General features: G+C 42.8%; 1 protein-coding gene across 1 annotated transcript in view; it reads right to left on the minus strand.

The window, feature by feature from the left end:
* Positions 1-16966, minus strand: part of LOC140908532 (protein eva-1 homolog C-like) — a 308502-nt gene that overhangs the window by 150184 nt on the left and 141352 nt on the right. The window lies entirely within an intron of this gene.

The raw sequence follows: 16966 nt of genomic DNA on the forward strand, positions 1-16966 counted from the left end.
ATCAGGAACCTTCTTCCTCATTGACATAAATAAGGTTACAAATGAGGCAGGTTTGTTTTCAGAGGGGAAAAAATGACCCACAAAAGAAATAATAATACCACCTAGATCTTACAGACCACTTTTCTTCTACAGATCTCAAAGCATTTTATAAAGGAGGTCAGTGTTGTTATCCCCATTTTACAGATGGGGAAACTGAGGCATAAGATATATGAAGTGGCTTGCCCAACATCACTCAGCAGAGCAGTGGCAGCTCTGGGAATAGACTCCAGGTCTCCTAAGGGACAGTTCAGTGCTCAGTCCACTACAGACACATGCCACCCTATAGGCTAACCTAAGAGAATGTCACATGACCAGAATGCACATGAATTCTAAGGACTTTGGATCATCTTGTGGAATTCCCATGTATCTATGTTCAGTTTTTATAATGGCATTCCCAAGACAGTAGAATCTGAGTGCCTTCCATATCAATAGCAATAGCGAACTCCCCAGTAGACTTAATGGTGCCTCTGGTTCTCCACCTTTTTGAAAGGGTGAACATGGAAACTCTGCTTGGGGTCCTGCTTTCACTAGTTTATTTTAGTTGGCTGGTTGATGTTTTTTGTTTGTGGGGGGAGTTGGGGGAGTTTTCCAAATCTCCAAACCTTCAGATTGTGAAAATACCATGGACTATGTGATTCAGAGCACTGTTGTTGGAAGTCTGTAACCTTCCAGGCTGGAACAATAGAACCCAAAGAGCTGAGAACTCCCACATTTGTCTTAACAGGGGGGCAGACTTTTACCCTGACTATGGCCAGGCGTACACTAAAAATTTAGATCCACATAGCTACATTGCTTAGTGGGGGTGTGAAAGGGCTTGTTTACATTATGTGGGGCTACAAAGGCAGAGCTGCGGCACTGCAGCAGGCTGCTGTAACTTCGCAGTGTAAACGCATTTGTGACAGAAGGGGTTTTTCCATCACCCCCCACCTCCCAAGCAGCTTCCATCAACCACGCTGCATCAACACCAGTGGTTAGGTCGACATAGCGATAGTGCTCAAGGTACGTAGCTATGTCTATCTACATTTTTAGTGTAGACCAGGCCAAAAATTGACACCCCGGAGCACTGTAGCTATGCCAACCTAATCCCTGCTGTAGACATGGCTCGGGTCAATGGAAGACTGCTTCTGTCTACCTCGCTGCTGCCGCTCAGTGAGGTGGAGTTCCTTCAGCGATGGATAAATCTTTTTCATTGCTGTAGAATGTGTCTACACTAGAGAGTTACAGTGGCATAGCTTCAGCGCTCTGTAGTGCAGAGAAGCCCTATGTCTATTTAAAGACCAAAATAATTAAACTTTTAGTTCTGCTTAGATTCAGCAATTATCCAGTGTGGCTGGAAATGCTGGGCCTATTTGACCATCCCAGTCACCTGGATACATTTTGAATATGCAAAACAACAAGGTGAATATTCAGCCAACTATTATTTTAAATCAGGATGTTCACTGTTGCTTTCATGAACTAAGGTGAAAATGACTTTCACAAACCTAAACACTGAACTGCATTTTGGGTCTCATGGTGATATTCGGTATTAACTATATGAATATGGACAAATAGAATAAAAGAAATTTCTCAGACATTAAGTTATTTTTAAAAGCAATAATACAGAGATATGTAGAAGGTGGGGGTAATATCTGCAGATATTGCCATAATTCCTAATCATCTAGTTACCTGAGCTCATAGGTATCACATTAATAAATAATAAGAATGTATATTCTACAGAATTCCAAACTTCGAGGCACTGTATAAACACTCATGAAGCACCATGACTCTTGTCTATGCAGCTCAAGTGTAATATTCAAGAACTATCCCTACTTTAAAGATGGAGAAACTGAGGCAAAAACTGCCTCAGATTGCCCAGCAACAAAGCCAGGAATAGGACTCAAGATTTCTGACTCCTACATCTGAGCTTTACTCATTACACAACACTATCTCAGTAACTAACCAGGAGGCAGAAAATTAACCTAGAAGAAATGGAATGTTAGAACTGAACCAGTGAGAGCCATGACTGACAGGTGAGAATTCAGAACACAAAACCCACCAGAGGGCGTCATGTCTTTATTCTGAAATCAAAGGTGACATTTTATTTTGCATGCTGTGCATGACAAAAGAACAGAGCTACAGATCAGGGGTTTCATACTGAAACCCCCAAGCTTCTGTAGGCAATTTTTCCTTTGAGTGCCAGAGGTCTCCACTGGAACACCTGGAAGGCAGCAATCCTGCTTTAGTCCTTCTTTGTCATACAGCCAATAAAACAATATAAGCCCGGTGCAGCTTACATGGGGAGTGTCTACTCCTTGAATCTGTTATTGTTCTCATGCAGGACAGTCAATGTTCCCTACTCAGGAGCAATGCCACCTCGGTGGGAGTGTGGAGAATTAGCCATGCAGCTCCCATTACTGTTACCACAAGGTGCATGCACTACTGAAGGTACTCTCCCTTTTGAATACATGCTGGTAAGAATAAGCTGTAACAAGTGTGACAGGGTCAGGCCAGATGGCTACAGAAGAGTAATTTTTATTTATTTATTTATTTGCGTGGCATGTTGGGGTTTTATTGCAGTGCTGGGGTGGTGCCCATCACCGGGGCATCAGGGTGTGGCCAAGGCCAGGCAGGGCCACGGGTCTAGCATCGCCTCAGGAGGCTCAACAGAGCTACATGGGCCCTGAGCGGGAAGCAGGGGACACCGGGGCGGGGGGGGGGCAGCCAGGCCCGGCAGGGGGCGCTTGGACCTGCCACGGGGTGCCTCAGAAGTCGGGCCGATCCTTCTTCAAGCTCTTGTACAGTAATAGAAGGCAGATATATTAGCCCCAGGTTAAATAGGTCCCTTTTCCCTGGGTAAGGTAATAGGGAAGGTTCCAGAACAATCAGGAACCTTCTGGAGACAATTAAGACAAACAAGCTGATTAGAACACCTGCAGCCAATCAAGAAGCTGTTAGAATCAATTAAGGCAGGCTAATCAGGGCACCTGGGTTTTAAAAAGGAGCTCACTTCAGTTTCTGGTGCGCATGTGGGAGCAAGAGGCACTAGGAGCTGAGAGTGAGAACGTGGACTGTTGGAGGACTGAGGTGTACAAGCATTATTAGACACCAGGAGGAAGGTCCTATGGTAAGATAAAGAAGGTGTTGGGAGGAGGCCATGGGGAAGTAGCCCAGGGAGTTGTAGCTGTCGCACAGCTGTTCCAGGAGGCACTCTACACAGCTGCATTCCACAGGGCCCTGGGCTGGTAACCGGAGTAGAGGGCGGGCCCAGGTTCCCCCCAAATCCTCCCAACTCCTGGTCAGACACAGGAGGAGTTGACCTGGACTGTGGGTTCACGAAAACGGCCAAACTGAGGGCTTCCATGAAGCTCCAAGGTGAGCAAATCCACCAATAAGCACCAGACCCACCAAGATAGAGGAGGAACTTTGTCAGACAAGCTACATCCTCTCCCCTACACCTTAACATACTGTGCTGCCTCTTTGCCTCCCAGCCCTTTAGATTCCTGCACACAGAAGAGACTGCTGCCTGCTTTCTTACATGTACATCTCACCTCCATTTCCAGGCACCACCACCATCTTCCCTGTTATTTAGGGCCTCTCTCCTGCAAAGCAGATCCAAGCAGGCTGACACTTGCACCCACATAATTGACTTCAATGAGACTTTGGGCAGCTATGAAGATGTACCTGCAGGTCTCCATTTACAAGATCAGGTCTTTACAATGATCTCTGTATTTTAACACTCCATGGAACCAGTGTGCCATTTTGATTGTAGATTCCTCAGGGAAGAGACCTCGCCTCCTTATTTCTTTATTAAGTACCTTCGATGAAGTCCGTACCCCTCTCCAGCCAATATACACTGGTTAAAAGGGGCCAGAGCAGCATAAAAGGGTTATAAACACCACAATTCCAATGGGGGAAAGGTTCCCCCATTGCAGAAACTGAAGAAGACAGCTATAAAGTTGTCTTTCAAGGACCCACTTGCAAGCCCACGTGCATACGAAGCATGCCGTAGGCATGACTGGTGAGCAGAGTGGGTGTGTTGGGAATGCAGCACCCAGCAATGTGGAGATTCTGTGTAACACTGCAGCCCAGAGGGCAGTCCTGGAGGGCTGACTTAATTCAGACAGGCCTCCAGAGCTGCCTAAATTATGCTGGGAGCTTTTCCAACCCCCACAGCAGGCCAAGATTGCAAGGGTGGCTAAAGCCATTTTAGCCCTCATCCAGGCTGCAAGTTCTGGAAAAACTCCCATTGACTTCAATAGGGTCAAGAGCACACAGAATATCACAAATTCTGTTCCCATTTACGTAACTGTAAAGGTAGGGCAATTCTCTTGGAATTAATGGAATTACTTCAGATTTACACCAGTGTCAATGAGAACAGAATTTGGCTCAACGACTCCACTGCAAATTTGGCGAAATGTTTATTGGGAAGATTGTTTTCTACTACTACGAAGTGGATAGAATTATCATAAACTTGTTATGCAGTTAAAACAGGAACGGTTCAGGTGCTCACAGAAGCAACAAGGTGAGAAATCATCCAGGTGCCAATCTCCTGCATTACACATTGAATGAAAAAATGCCAGCGAGCCATCAGACCCTCCAAACAGGGCCAGCTCCATCAAACACTTCAAAGTGCTGGTGATAAGGAGGCCATTCAGCTGAATGTCAAAATGTCATAATCTAGAGTCTTTAGTTCCTTGTTAACTGACAGTGAAGATGTCAATAACACGTCTGAGAGACAGCAGGGTGATGTATGAGATTACAACACTCTCATAAATCATGGAGTCTCCATGATGTTCAGAGCTGTAGAAGTGATTTCTGATTTTTTCTTTTTACATTTGGGTCCCAGGAGCATCACTGTAAAAATGTTCAAAACACTCAAGTTGAGTTGCATGATGTGGTGCATGCACAGAGTAATGTAGAGATCCCAAAATACCTGGGGCTTGTTTTCAAATTACACAAATTCTATAGTGGAAATATTAAGAAAGCTATTTCTGGCATTGATTCAGTGAAATCTGCAGAGGAGATCACTCTTATTAAGCGCCCTCTGGCACTGAGACTCAAAAAAATCCTCTATTTATTAAATAGGACTTAGTTTGGAATTCATCTGGAGATCTCCACACGGTGAGAAATAAACGAACCACCATTTTCATCAATAAAATGGCATGTGTGCACTTTCAATGTTACCTACTTGTCTTATCAGAAAGGTACACTGGCTGCTCTTGGGAAGGAGACGTGTACACGGCGGCTATCCCACTTAGCACAATTTTAAACCAATAAAAGCCAGAAATGTGGATCTTGAGGAGATCTAGATGAATGGTTCAGGAAAAGGATAAGACGCATTTGAGGTTCAAACCAGCCAAACGGATCATCAGTTCTGAGGTTACAGGTTTACTGCAAGTGTGACAACCGCTATCCTGGCCAACAAACACACCGGGGATTGAACAAGGAACCCATGGAGCTAAAAGCATAAGCTGCTACAACTTGAGCAAATGAGCCAAGGCTGTTTAATTAGGGCTGTAAGAGACACATAGACTGCAAACTGGCCTAGCGGGAGAACCTGTAATACACTCCCATAAGGAGTGTGTGTGTATCATTTCAGAAGACTACATGGGCCGGTAGCCCATCCTCAAAGATCGAGGGACAGGAAACTGGTGTCAGTCCCCTCCCTAGCATGTGGGCTGTGCAGAATTAGCTGCACAGCAAGATGACAACTATTGTACAGGTTTCAGAGTAACAGCCGTGTTAGTCTGTATTCACAAAAAGAAAAGGAGTACTTGTGGCGCCTTAGAGACTAACCAATTTATTTGAGCATAAGCTTTCGTGAGCTACAGCTCACTTCATCAGATGCATTCAGTGGAAAATACAGTGAGGAGATTTATATACACACAGAACATGAAAAAATGGGTGTTATCATACACACTGTAAGGAGAGTGATCACTTAAGATGAGCTATTACCAACAGGACAGTGGGGCGGGGGGTGTACTATTGTAGAGCGCTGTGTTCTTCTACAACATGGTGGCATAAAATCAAGATTGCACTGCAAAATATTCAGAGTCCAGATTGCCTTTAGGCTGTTACATTGGATAGTTATTCAAACAGACCCCACTTACACAGGACAAACAGAGTAAACCTCTGTTTTCGGAGCAGTCCTGAATTGTTTCTGTGCATTGCAGATATGCAGCTGGCTACTTCAGTTCCAGTGAAATTGCTAAAAGTGAAATTGCTCTGCGTATAAAATGAGTTTGCTAGCCATTCTATTGTGCTCTGGATTCAATCATTTAACTCATCAAGCCTTTGGGACTGGTTTGGTTTTTTGCCTGCTTCTGCCACCATTTTACAGCTGAAGGATTGGAAAGAGGACTGCTGTTGTTGAACTACTTTTTGCATTAGTGATTGTCATATTATCCCCTCAAACTCTCCTGCTGCAGAGTTTCCTTTCACAGTTCTTAATCTGAGCTCTCACCAGATAATTCATCCTACCGGTTGCATTCGGTGTTAAAGAGTTGCTAGGCCGATATAACCCTCAGGATCTGCCCTCTCTCCATCAGCCTAACCTCTGAGCTGGTAAAACTCTTATCAAATGTCAGGTTTGACTAGTGAAGCCACAATGCTATGAGGAAGTATTTTACTCTGTGTGAGCATCACACACACAGCACTGAAGTGGTTTTAAAACTGTGAAGACTTGAATCAGTCTCAATAATGCAGTGGCCTTATCATCAGACTCACTGCACCTACTGTATTTTCGTTTATTTAAAGCTCCTTGCTATCATGATTGTTCCTTTACTGCCTCCCTTGGCAAAAATTCCAAATGTAAGCCAGTCTCTATTAGTCACATCCTCATTTACTTAAAGCAGGTACTTTGGTTATTCATTGCCACACATTTTAATTTCCCCTTGGTACAACAGCTAACCAGCATCCATTTCTAAAAGGGTAACCAGAATCCGGCAGACCCAGCAAGACAGTCAGGATTTCAAGGGATACTGTCACATACATAAGAACAGCCATACTGGGTCAGACCAATGGTCCACCTACCGCAGTATCCTGTCCTCTCACAGTGGCCAGTGCCAGATGCTTCAGAGGGAATGACCAGAACAGGGCAATTATCCAGTGATCCAACCCCTGTAGTCCAATCCTAGCTTATGGCAGTTTGAGGTTTAGGGACACCTGAAGCATGGGATCAGCTCCTTGACCATCTTTGCTAATACACATTTGTGGACCTAAACTCCATGAACTTATCTAATTCAACTCATTTATACTTTTGCCTTCACAGCATCCCATGGCACTGAATTCCACAGCGTGCTAGGTGAAGACACAGAATCATAGGACTGGAAGGGATCTCAAGAGGTCATCCAGTTCAGTCCCCTACACTCATGGCAGGACTATATTATCTAGACCATTCCTGACAGGTGTTTGTCTTACCAGCTCTTAAAAAATCTCCAATGATGGAGATTCCACAGCCTCCCTAGGCAATTTATTCCAGCGCTCATCACCCTGACAGTTGGGAATTTTTTCCTAATGTCCAACCTAAACCGACCTTGCTGCAATTTAAGCCCATTGCTTCTTGTCCTATCCTCAGCAGTTAACAATTTTTCTCCCTCCTCCTTGTAACAACCTTTTATGTACTTGAAAACTGTTATCATGTCCCCTCTCAGTCTTCTCTTTTCCAGACTAAACAAACCCAATTTTTTCAGTCTTCCCTCATAGGTCATGTTTTCTAGACCTTTAATCATTTTTGCTGCTCTTCTCTGGACTTTCTCCAGTTTGGCCACATCTTTCCCAAATGTGGTGCCCAGAACTGAACACAATACTCCAGTTAAGGCCTTATTAGTGCTGAGCAGAGTGGAAGAATTACTTTTCATGTCTTGCTTACAACATTCCTGCTAATATATCCCAGAAGGATGTTCACTTTTTTGCAACAGTGTTACTTTGTTGACTCATATTTAGTTTGTGATCCACTATAACCCAGAGCCATTTCTGCAGCACTCCTTCCCAGGCAGTCAATTTTCATTTTGTATGAGTACAACTGATTATTCCTTCCTAAGTGTAGTATTCTGCATTTGTCCTTATTGAATTTAATCCTATTTACATCAGACCATTTCTCCAGTTTGCCAGATCACTTTGAATGCTAATCCTGTCCTCCCAGCTTGGTATCATCTGCAAACTTCATAAGTATTCTCTCTATGCCATTACCCAAATCATTTATGAAGATCTAGAATAGAACTGGACCCAGGATAGATCCCTTCAGGACCCCACTCAATATGCCCTTTCAGTTCGCTTGTGAACCATTGATCACTACTCTCTAAGTATGGTTTTCCAACCTGTTGTGCACCTATCTTATAGTAGGTTTGTCAAGGCTATATTTCTCCAGTATATTTATAAGAAGGTCATGTGAGACAGTATCAAAAGCCTTACTAAAGTCCAGATATATCACATCTACTGCTCCCCTCCCCATCCACAAGGCTTGTTACTCTGCCAAAGAAGGATATTAGGTGGTTTGACATGATTGGTTCTTGACAAATCCATACTGACTGTTACTTATCACCTTATCTTCTAGGTGCTTACATATGAATTGTTTGATTATTTGCTCCATTATCTTTCTGGGTACTGAAGTTAAGATGACTGGTCTATAATTCCATGGGTTGTCTTTATTCCCCTTTTTATACATGGGCAAATATAGCACCTTCTTCCAGTCCTCTGGGATCTCTCCCATCCTCCATGAATTAAATTTACTATTCTAATTTCACTACCTAAATGGAGTCTAATGCAAAAAAAGCAAAGATACAGCATTAATGGTGGAAAGTGGGCAGTTGTTTTTTCCCCCCCAGTGTTAATAATCTAGGTGAGGGATTATTTTTTCCATCTAACTTATTTTGAAAATTTCCCTTTTAAAAAAAAAAATCACTATAGCACATAAGCATGGGAACATTGTGGAGTGTGTGCAGAAACGTTTCGCTGCTCATGATTAGGGCCCTACCAAATTCTTGGCCATGAAAAAACGTCATGGATCGTGAAATCTGGTCTTTTGTATGCTTTTAACTCTATACTACAGAGATCTCACAGGGGAGACCAGCGTTTCTCAAATTGGGGGTCCTGAACCAAAAGGGAGCTGCAGGGGTGTCACAATGTTATTTTAGGGTGGGCACAGTATTGCCACCCTTACTTCTGTGCTGCCTTCAGAACTGGATGACCGAAAAGTGGCGGCTGTTGGCCAGGCACCCAGCTCTGCAGGCTGTAGCACAGAATTAAAGGTGGCAATACCGTACCATGCCGTCCTTACTTCCACGCTGCTGCTGCTGGCGGCGGCTCTGCCTTCAGAGCTGGGCTCCCGGCCAGCAGCCGCCGCCCTCCAGCTGCCCAGCTCCGAAGGCAGCAGCGCCTCCAGCAGTGTGCAGAAGTAAGGGTAGCAGTCCCGCAACACACACCCCCCCCCCCCCCCCGCAATAACCTTGTGAAACCCCTGCCCCAACTCCTTCTTGGATCAGGACCCCTACAATTACAACATCCTGAAATTTCAGACTTAAATAGCTGAAATCATGAAATTGGCTATTTTAAAAGTCTTATGACCGTGAAATTGACCAAAATGGACCGTGAATTTGGTAGGGACCTACTCAGGATCCAATGCAATAATCGTTCCTTCATAGGTGCATCACAAATCTTCATAGGCCCTGCTGTAAATTGGTCCAACATGCCTTTGTCTGATACATGAATCACACAGAATCTCTGAGTTGTTAAATAAATAAATAAAAGCTCTAGAAACAATCCCCACCCATCTGTAACGGGATGTTCTCTGAACTGTGTGTTCAGCACAGCAAGCAAAGTACTCATTTCATTTTCCTTTTAAAGATTTATTGTTCTTTTCCCACGCTTAACTGCAGATTGCATTTGCGCTATATCCTGCAAAACCCAGAGTAACCCCAGAGTTTAACTTGTCAGGAGGATCTATTGATTAATTATAATTAAAGGCCTCAAAAAGGAGCAATACTGCATAAGTCCCTCTCTTCCAAAGGGATATGTTAGAGTGAGGAATTGGGAACTGGAAACTGAGTGGAGACGTCTAATAAATAATATGATTTTATGCCTTATTGTTGTACACGAATCAAGAATGTGCCTCTATCCAGAATCATAACCTACAGTAAATTCCTAGTTCTGCTTCCTGTCTCTGAGGTGAACATGGAAGGAAATATGTAAGAGGCATATTCCCTTCAGAGATGTCCAGTTAACAAGTGACATATCTCTAGTGGAAAGCATACTACAGGGCTGAGAAAGAGATTTCTCTCCAGCACAGAACATTCACCAAGATTGAGGTTTTGCGAATGCCCTGAGTATTTTTAAAGATACATGGTTAGGGACATGAGGGGGAGGCAAGGATGTAGGATAGGAGCAGTCAGAGGTCAGATGAATACAAGGAAAGAAATCTGGTTCCTGCTAAGAAGGTTGGGAGAGGTCTGAATCAGCATTGTGGTTATATGCTCTGAAGTCTGCCAAAATGAGAAAAGCAAACTTCAATGAGAGAGAGAAAGATTTGAAGCGGAAAAGTGATTTGAACCTTGCTACTGGAGTGGAGTAATTTTTACTGCCTTCACATTTTACTCACCAGTGACTCAAAACTGCCTCTCTCTGTGAGAAGATGTTACGAAAGGGAAGGGAGTTCATCTCCCACTCCCTGTTAGTTCCTCATATTCTTTTAAGATTCTGCTTTAGTTGTTACTGACACAGTGTTTAACCCCCGCAAAAAACTTTTTAAATATTAACCTGATCCTGAATAAGTAATGTACGATGTTGTATGGTCACGTTTGATTGAAACTTTGCTTTAATAAAAAGTTCAAATAAACCAAGAAAGCTTAGTGTTACTTATGGTCCCTGCTACAGCTGCAGACTTCGCTGGCATGATAACTTGTAAAATGACTTCATAGGGCACTGGTCACATCTCTTCCAGTAAACACACCAAATCTCTGATGTTTTCTACTTCCCCACTGTATAAAGACATAGCTAAAGTGTGCACGTGTCTTTAAAAGTCAATGTAAGGGTACATCTACACTGCACACTCCTTTCAGCAGCATGTAGAGAACATACACTACATGCCCCACAGCAGGGGTATAAATAGCAGTGTAAATGGTGAGGTATTGCTTTGGTGAATAAAGACACTCCTGAATCCTGTGGATATGGACCCGGGTATGTACCCTACAGAGTTCTCTATTCGCAAAGACGTGCCTCCTTGTCTATCCTGCTGTTTTTAGCAGCGCAGTGTCCTGCGGCCTCCCTGCTGCAGGAATCCTTCCCTGCAGTGGGGAAATGTTTCACCAGTTCCCTGCAGCTAGCCAGCAGCTCCCTTCTGCAGGAGTCTGTCTGCACCCCAGTGAAGGACTCTGGCAGCAGGGAAAGGTTCTGGCCAGTGGGAGGCAGCAGGGAAAGGCTCAGACAGCTCTGGAGATACACATGTAGCCACAGCTGCTGACTTTCCAAAGTGCCGGAGAGTGCTTGACCCCTAGATCTGCCCCAGGCCCTGCCCCCACTCCACCCCTTCCCCTAAGGCCCCACCCCCTTCCCACTCCCACTCCACTCCCACCCTGCCTCTTCCTGCCCAGTTCCACCCCCTCCCCTGAGCACGCCACATCCTCGCTCCTCCGCCCTCCCCCCCGACCCCCAGAGCCTCCTGTGTGTCGCAAAACAGCTGATCGTGGCAGGCAGAAGGCGCGGAGAGCGAGGGGGAGGCGCTGATGTGTGGGGCCTGCCGGCAGGCACAGATACAGGTCAGCACCCACCATTTTTCCCTTTGTGGATGCTCCAGCCTCACAGCACCCACGGAGTCGGCGCCTATCCATGTAGCAACACACTATAGCGTGGATGCAGCCTGATTTTCACTGCAATGAATAGCTGCACACGCCCCACACACTGCCGCAAGAGATGTACAGTGTAGGTGTAGCCTAAAAGACAAATTAATAAAGGAATTTAATTTCTATCACTTTAAATTTTCTGCTAGCAGACTGGAGCCTATTACAGCCTATCATGCTGATCACTATTATCTCCACATGTTCCCCCATCTGTCTGTCTTTATCCATCCGCAAAAAGAAAAGGAATACTTGTGGCACCTTAGAGACTAACCAATTTATTTGAGCATAAGCTTTCGTGAGCTGGTAGCTCACGAAAGCTTATGCTCAAATAAATTGGTTAGTCTCTAAGGTGCCACAAGTACTCCTTTTTGCGAATACAGACTAACACGGCTGTTACTCTGAAACCTGTCTTTATCCATCCGCTCTCTCTTGTCTTATGCTTAGATTGTAAGCTCCTTGGGGCAGGGCCTATCTTTTTCTTCAGTGTTTTTACAGCAATTAGCACAGTGGGGACCTGATCCATGACCAGGGATCTGAGGCGCTACAGTAATACAAATAATAATAATGTGGAGCTTGTTTGTATATAGCCATAGCTCTACAAATATAGTGGTGCCCAAATGCCACAGTAGTGAGTGCAACAGAAATACATATAAGAAATACCCTGGGTGTCTCTTCCTTGTAGCAGTTTATAAAGCCATTAAAACTGCAAGTAAGAGTGAAAAAGCCAAGCCACAAATAATCCTGCATCACTGAGATTCCTGAAGACCAACGGTTAACAAAACAAAAGCATATACCTAATGAGAAGGGATCAAAAAGTGCAGAGGGCAGAGAAGGGAAGACCAGGAGACAGTGAAAAGATTCCAGAGACACAAACCAATTAAGATGTTGTCGCTGCAGAAACCAGAACAATAGAAATCCCCTCCTGAGACCTGGTAAAGCCTGCAAAAAAATTCCCACTCCTTAAAGCAGTGAGTAAGAGAGACTAATTCTGGCAATGGCTGACACAGACTGTTAATGAAAAGCATTTCAGAAAAATCACTTCCATGTCTGAGTGGGAAAAAGTGACTATTCTTGATAGTGCATTTGGTTGTGCGGAACTGTTGGCATTAACAAAAGTGAAATGTTGATGTAAGATGCATGATAGCAAGGGAATCTTTGTGTTGAGTGCAACTGCACTTAACATTTAATAGTTATACAGTTACTGAACACAGTTGGGAGGTAATTACAGTAAGAAATCTATATCTCAGAGTTGAAAAAGTGTGCTACTAAGGCCAGCTGTTGCTGAAAAGTAAATGTGATTGAAAGGGAGAGAATTACTCATCATACACGTCATGAAATTTAGGAAACTTGAGCACAATCAGCCAAAAATGAGAAAGCAGCCTTTAAAGAACATTTTGCTTACATCTACAAATGTGTCAGAAAAGAATCAATTGCAGGCTAGATTACTGACACTATATTTAAATTCAGATTTGTTTGATTAAATGTAACCTGAAATCCTTTTTTGCTTGTATGTCTTGAGACCTAATTCATATAAAAAAAAAAGTGTACTGGAGACCTAAGTCTTGCAAAGACTTACTCGCAATCTGTAAAGTTAAGCACATGTAAGTTTTTGCAGGCTTGGGGACTATATTTGGAATCTGAAAACAACCTGCTCCTTGGCTCTAAGAAGTCTTATAGAACCAGGAATTTCTGATCAGGTGGCTAGTTGTGAGCTACAGGGCATCAAACTAAAAGGTAGAATCAGTGACATCATTAGCTGATTGCCTAGCCGCTGTAACAAGACAATGATCTTGCTGCTCAATGTATCTAGCACTATATAAGGGTCCCAAATTCATCAGTCCATCCCTATTCAGCATGTGCTTAAGTGATTTGCTGAATACAGATATACTTAAACACTTGTTTATATCTTTGCTGAGTTGGGACCAAAGGCTCCAAATTGTCTGGGACCTATTTATCTGACAGATTACCTCTCTCCCTCCTACCCACAGTGATCAATACAACTTAGCAAGTCACTTCTTGCTGAGGGCATCTGGAGTTAAACACTCCAAGAACTGCACCCCGTGAAGGTTCCCCAGTATCTAGGTTTCTCAAGCTTCAGGGGTTCACTGTAAACCTTCTGTTTGGTCAAGTTCTTGACTGACATCTGAACTATTTTTGCAGCAGAGTATATGGATTCTGAACCTAGTTACATGGGTGTAAATCCCGAGTAAGTCCATGGAATTCAATTGAGTTATTACTGATTTACACTAGTGCAAGATCGGTGAGATCAGAATCTAGCCTTTCATTTTTAAATCTATTTTATATTGTTTTTAACTAATATCAAGTGCTAAGGAGATGGGTGCCTTTTACAAAATCAATCAAACAAACAACTCAACCCTACTAAAAGCTGCGACAAATGCCCCTTTTATTTCTTCAAATGGTATATTGTATATTATAGCACAACCTGCTCGTGCCACTAAAATTAAAGTTGTATCAGCATTTCCATTATGAACCATTTTCTTCTGGGGATTATAACGAGGCTGTAAAAATTTGCACTAGCAGGCTCTTGACTTTCAAATGATCCCTAATGCCCAGAAGGAAAATATTTTAGTATTTTTTCAACATAACAAAAAAGACCATTGGCATGGTGTGATAAATGAAGAGGGGGTAGCTTCCTTTTATGACAGGTTTCAGACTAACAGCCGTGTTAGTCTGTATTCTCAAAAAGAAAAGGAGTACTTGTGGCACCTTAGAGACTAACCAATTTATTTGAGCATAAGCTTTTGTGAGCTACAGCTCGCTTCATAGCTCACAAAAGCTTATGCTCAAATAAATTGGTTAGTCTCTAAGGTGCCACAAGTACTCCTTTTCTTTTTCCTTTTATGGACACCCAACCAGTCAGTTATCTATAAAATCCCTTTTGGTAGCTGTTCTCTACTTGCTTTACCTGTAAAGGGTTAAAAAAAGCCCATAAGTAAAAAGAAGGGAGTAGGCACCTGACCAAAGAGCCAATGGGAGGGCTAGAACTTTTTAAAATTGGGGAAAAAACTTTCCCTTTGTCTGTCTGTTGTTGTTCTCCGGAGAGAGGAGACACAGAGCAGGAACAGGGTTGAACTGTACTGTAGGAAGCTTTAATCCAGGTATGAAAAACCATCAAATTATACTAGGAATTGCTTATCTGAAACCCCAGATATGCAAGTAAATCAGGGAATGTCTAGGAAGATGCGATTAGGGTTACTTCTTTTATTTCTGATTGGCTTGTGGGCTCCTCTTTGCTAACCCCAGGTGCTTTTGTTTTGCTTGTAACCTTTAAGCTGAACCTCAAGAGAACTATCCTGAGGCTTAATTTTTGTAATTGTGTTTTTTTTGTTTTTGTTTTGTTTTTTAATCTAGCAAAAAGTTCCAGATGTATTTTCTTTCTTTTTGTTTTTAATAAAATTTACCTTTTTTAAAGGACAGGATTGGATTTTTGTGTCCCTAAGAGGTTTGTGCACGTTTAATTAGCTGGTGGCAACAGCTGATTTCCTTTGTTTGTTTCTCAGCTGCTCCCCGGACCAGGGGAGGGGGGGTGAAAGGGCTTCAGGGTGCTCCACAGGAAGGAATTCCCAAGTATGCCTCCCTGGGTTCTCAAAAGGGTGTGGGTTTTTTGTGGGTTTCTTTTGGGTTCTCAAAAGGGTGTGGGTGACAACATCTACCCATCCAAGGTCAGAGAGAAGCTGTAACCTTGGCAGTTTAATACAAGCCTGGAGTGGCCAGTATTAATTTTTAGAATCCTTGTGGGCCCCCACCTTCTGCACTCATACTGCCAGAGTGGGGAATCAGCCCTGACACATGGCAAAAAAAAAACTATTTGCTAGATAAAATCATATTTACATGAGGGTATGTAATCCAATAATAATTTTGATTTTTTAAGATATTTTAGTTACTTACGCTGTTTTTAAAAGAAAAAGAAAAACACGCGAATTATGCAGTGTTGAAAAGTTTTCTGAAAGCAGCCTTTTGCCCCAATTTAAATTAGCATCCTGATAAGGATTTCATTTAGATTTAATAAAGTATTGTATATGAATTAAACCCCAATTGACATTTACCTTGCATACCTGCATACTTGTGTTTTTAATTAGATATTTACAGTTCAGGGTCCAAAAACATGTTCTTAATAAATTAGCTATACTTACATACAATAGTTGCTCCATTAAATGTAAGTTAAATACATAGGACCAGATTCACATTTACAATAAGGCCTCTTTACATCTATCTGGAAGCATAAATCACTGTGCAAGGAAGACAAAAAAAGATATGTCCAATTTATGACTTTTTTATATTGCCATGATAGTATAAAGGCACTTTAATGTAAATGAGAATTTGGCTCATAGGAATATTTTGAATTCCTAATTTGTTATGAGACAAAATTTTACACTGCACATATTAAATACATGTGTACACTACAGTCTAGTCTTGGTAAAGGAACCACGAGATGTATTAGGTAAATAATATAAGAGGTATTTACGTGATGCACCATGATGGCTCTGGTTGAACTCACAAACACGTTCACACCAAGAAAAGGAAATTAAGTACAAACTGAAATTACCTTCTGAGTCCTGCATTGAAATGACAAAAGCTAGGGAATTTGCAGTGAACGCAAAGAGTCCTCTTCAGAATTCACTGCCCTGTTCCTATGTCATTGGAGCTGATAAGAGATGGAGTCATCCACTGTATGAACTGCCTCAAACTGTGCGACTTCATCCATTTTCTCTCTGCAAATGCTCCCATTCAGACATTCATGAGAATTTGTACATTTGGTCACAAGGGTCATTTCATTTCTCAGCTAAATACAGCTTTTTGTAGGAAATGATAGTAACATCCCACCCTGGAATGAATGACAGTTTTTCCTTGTGTCTGCCCCAGCATTCCATGGTCTGACCATAAGCATGGGCGCTAGGACCTCCTGAGTTCTAGTCCTCTCTCTGACGCTAACTCTCGGTGATACCAGACAAATCTTTAGGCCGAAATCCTCAAAGACACTTAACGTCCATTGAAACCAATCTGGGTGTTAGACCCCAACCCAGGAAAGTGGGGTGTACATGCTTAAGTTTAAAAATATAACTACTCCCAATGAAGTCAGCAGTATTGCTCCCCTG

The sequence above is a fragment of the Lepidochelys kempii genome, chromosome 3 (assembly GCF_965140265.1).
Source record: "Lepidochelys kempii isolate rLepKem1 chromosome 3, rLepKem1.hap2, whole genome shotgun sequence".
Classification (NCBI taxonomy): Eukaryota; Metazoa; Chordata; order Testudines; family Cheloniidae; genus Lepidochelys; species Lepidochelys kempii.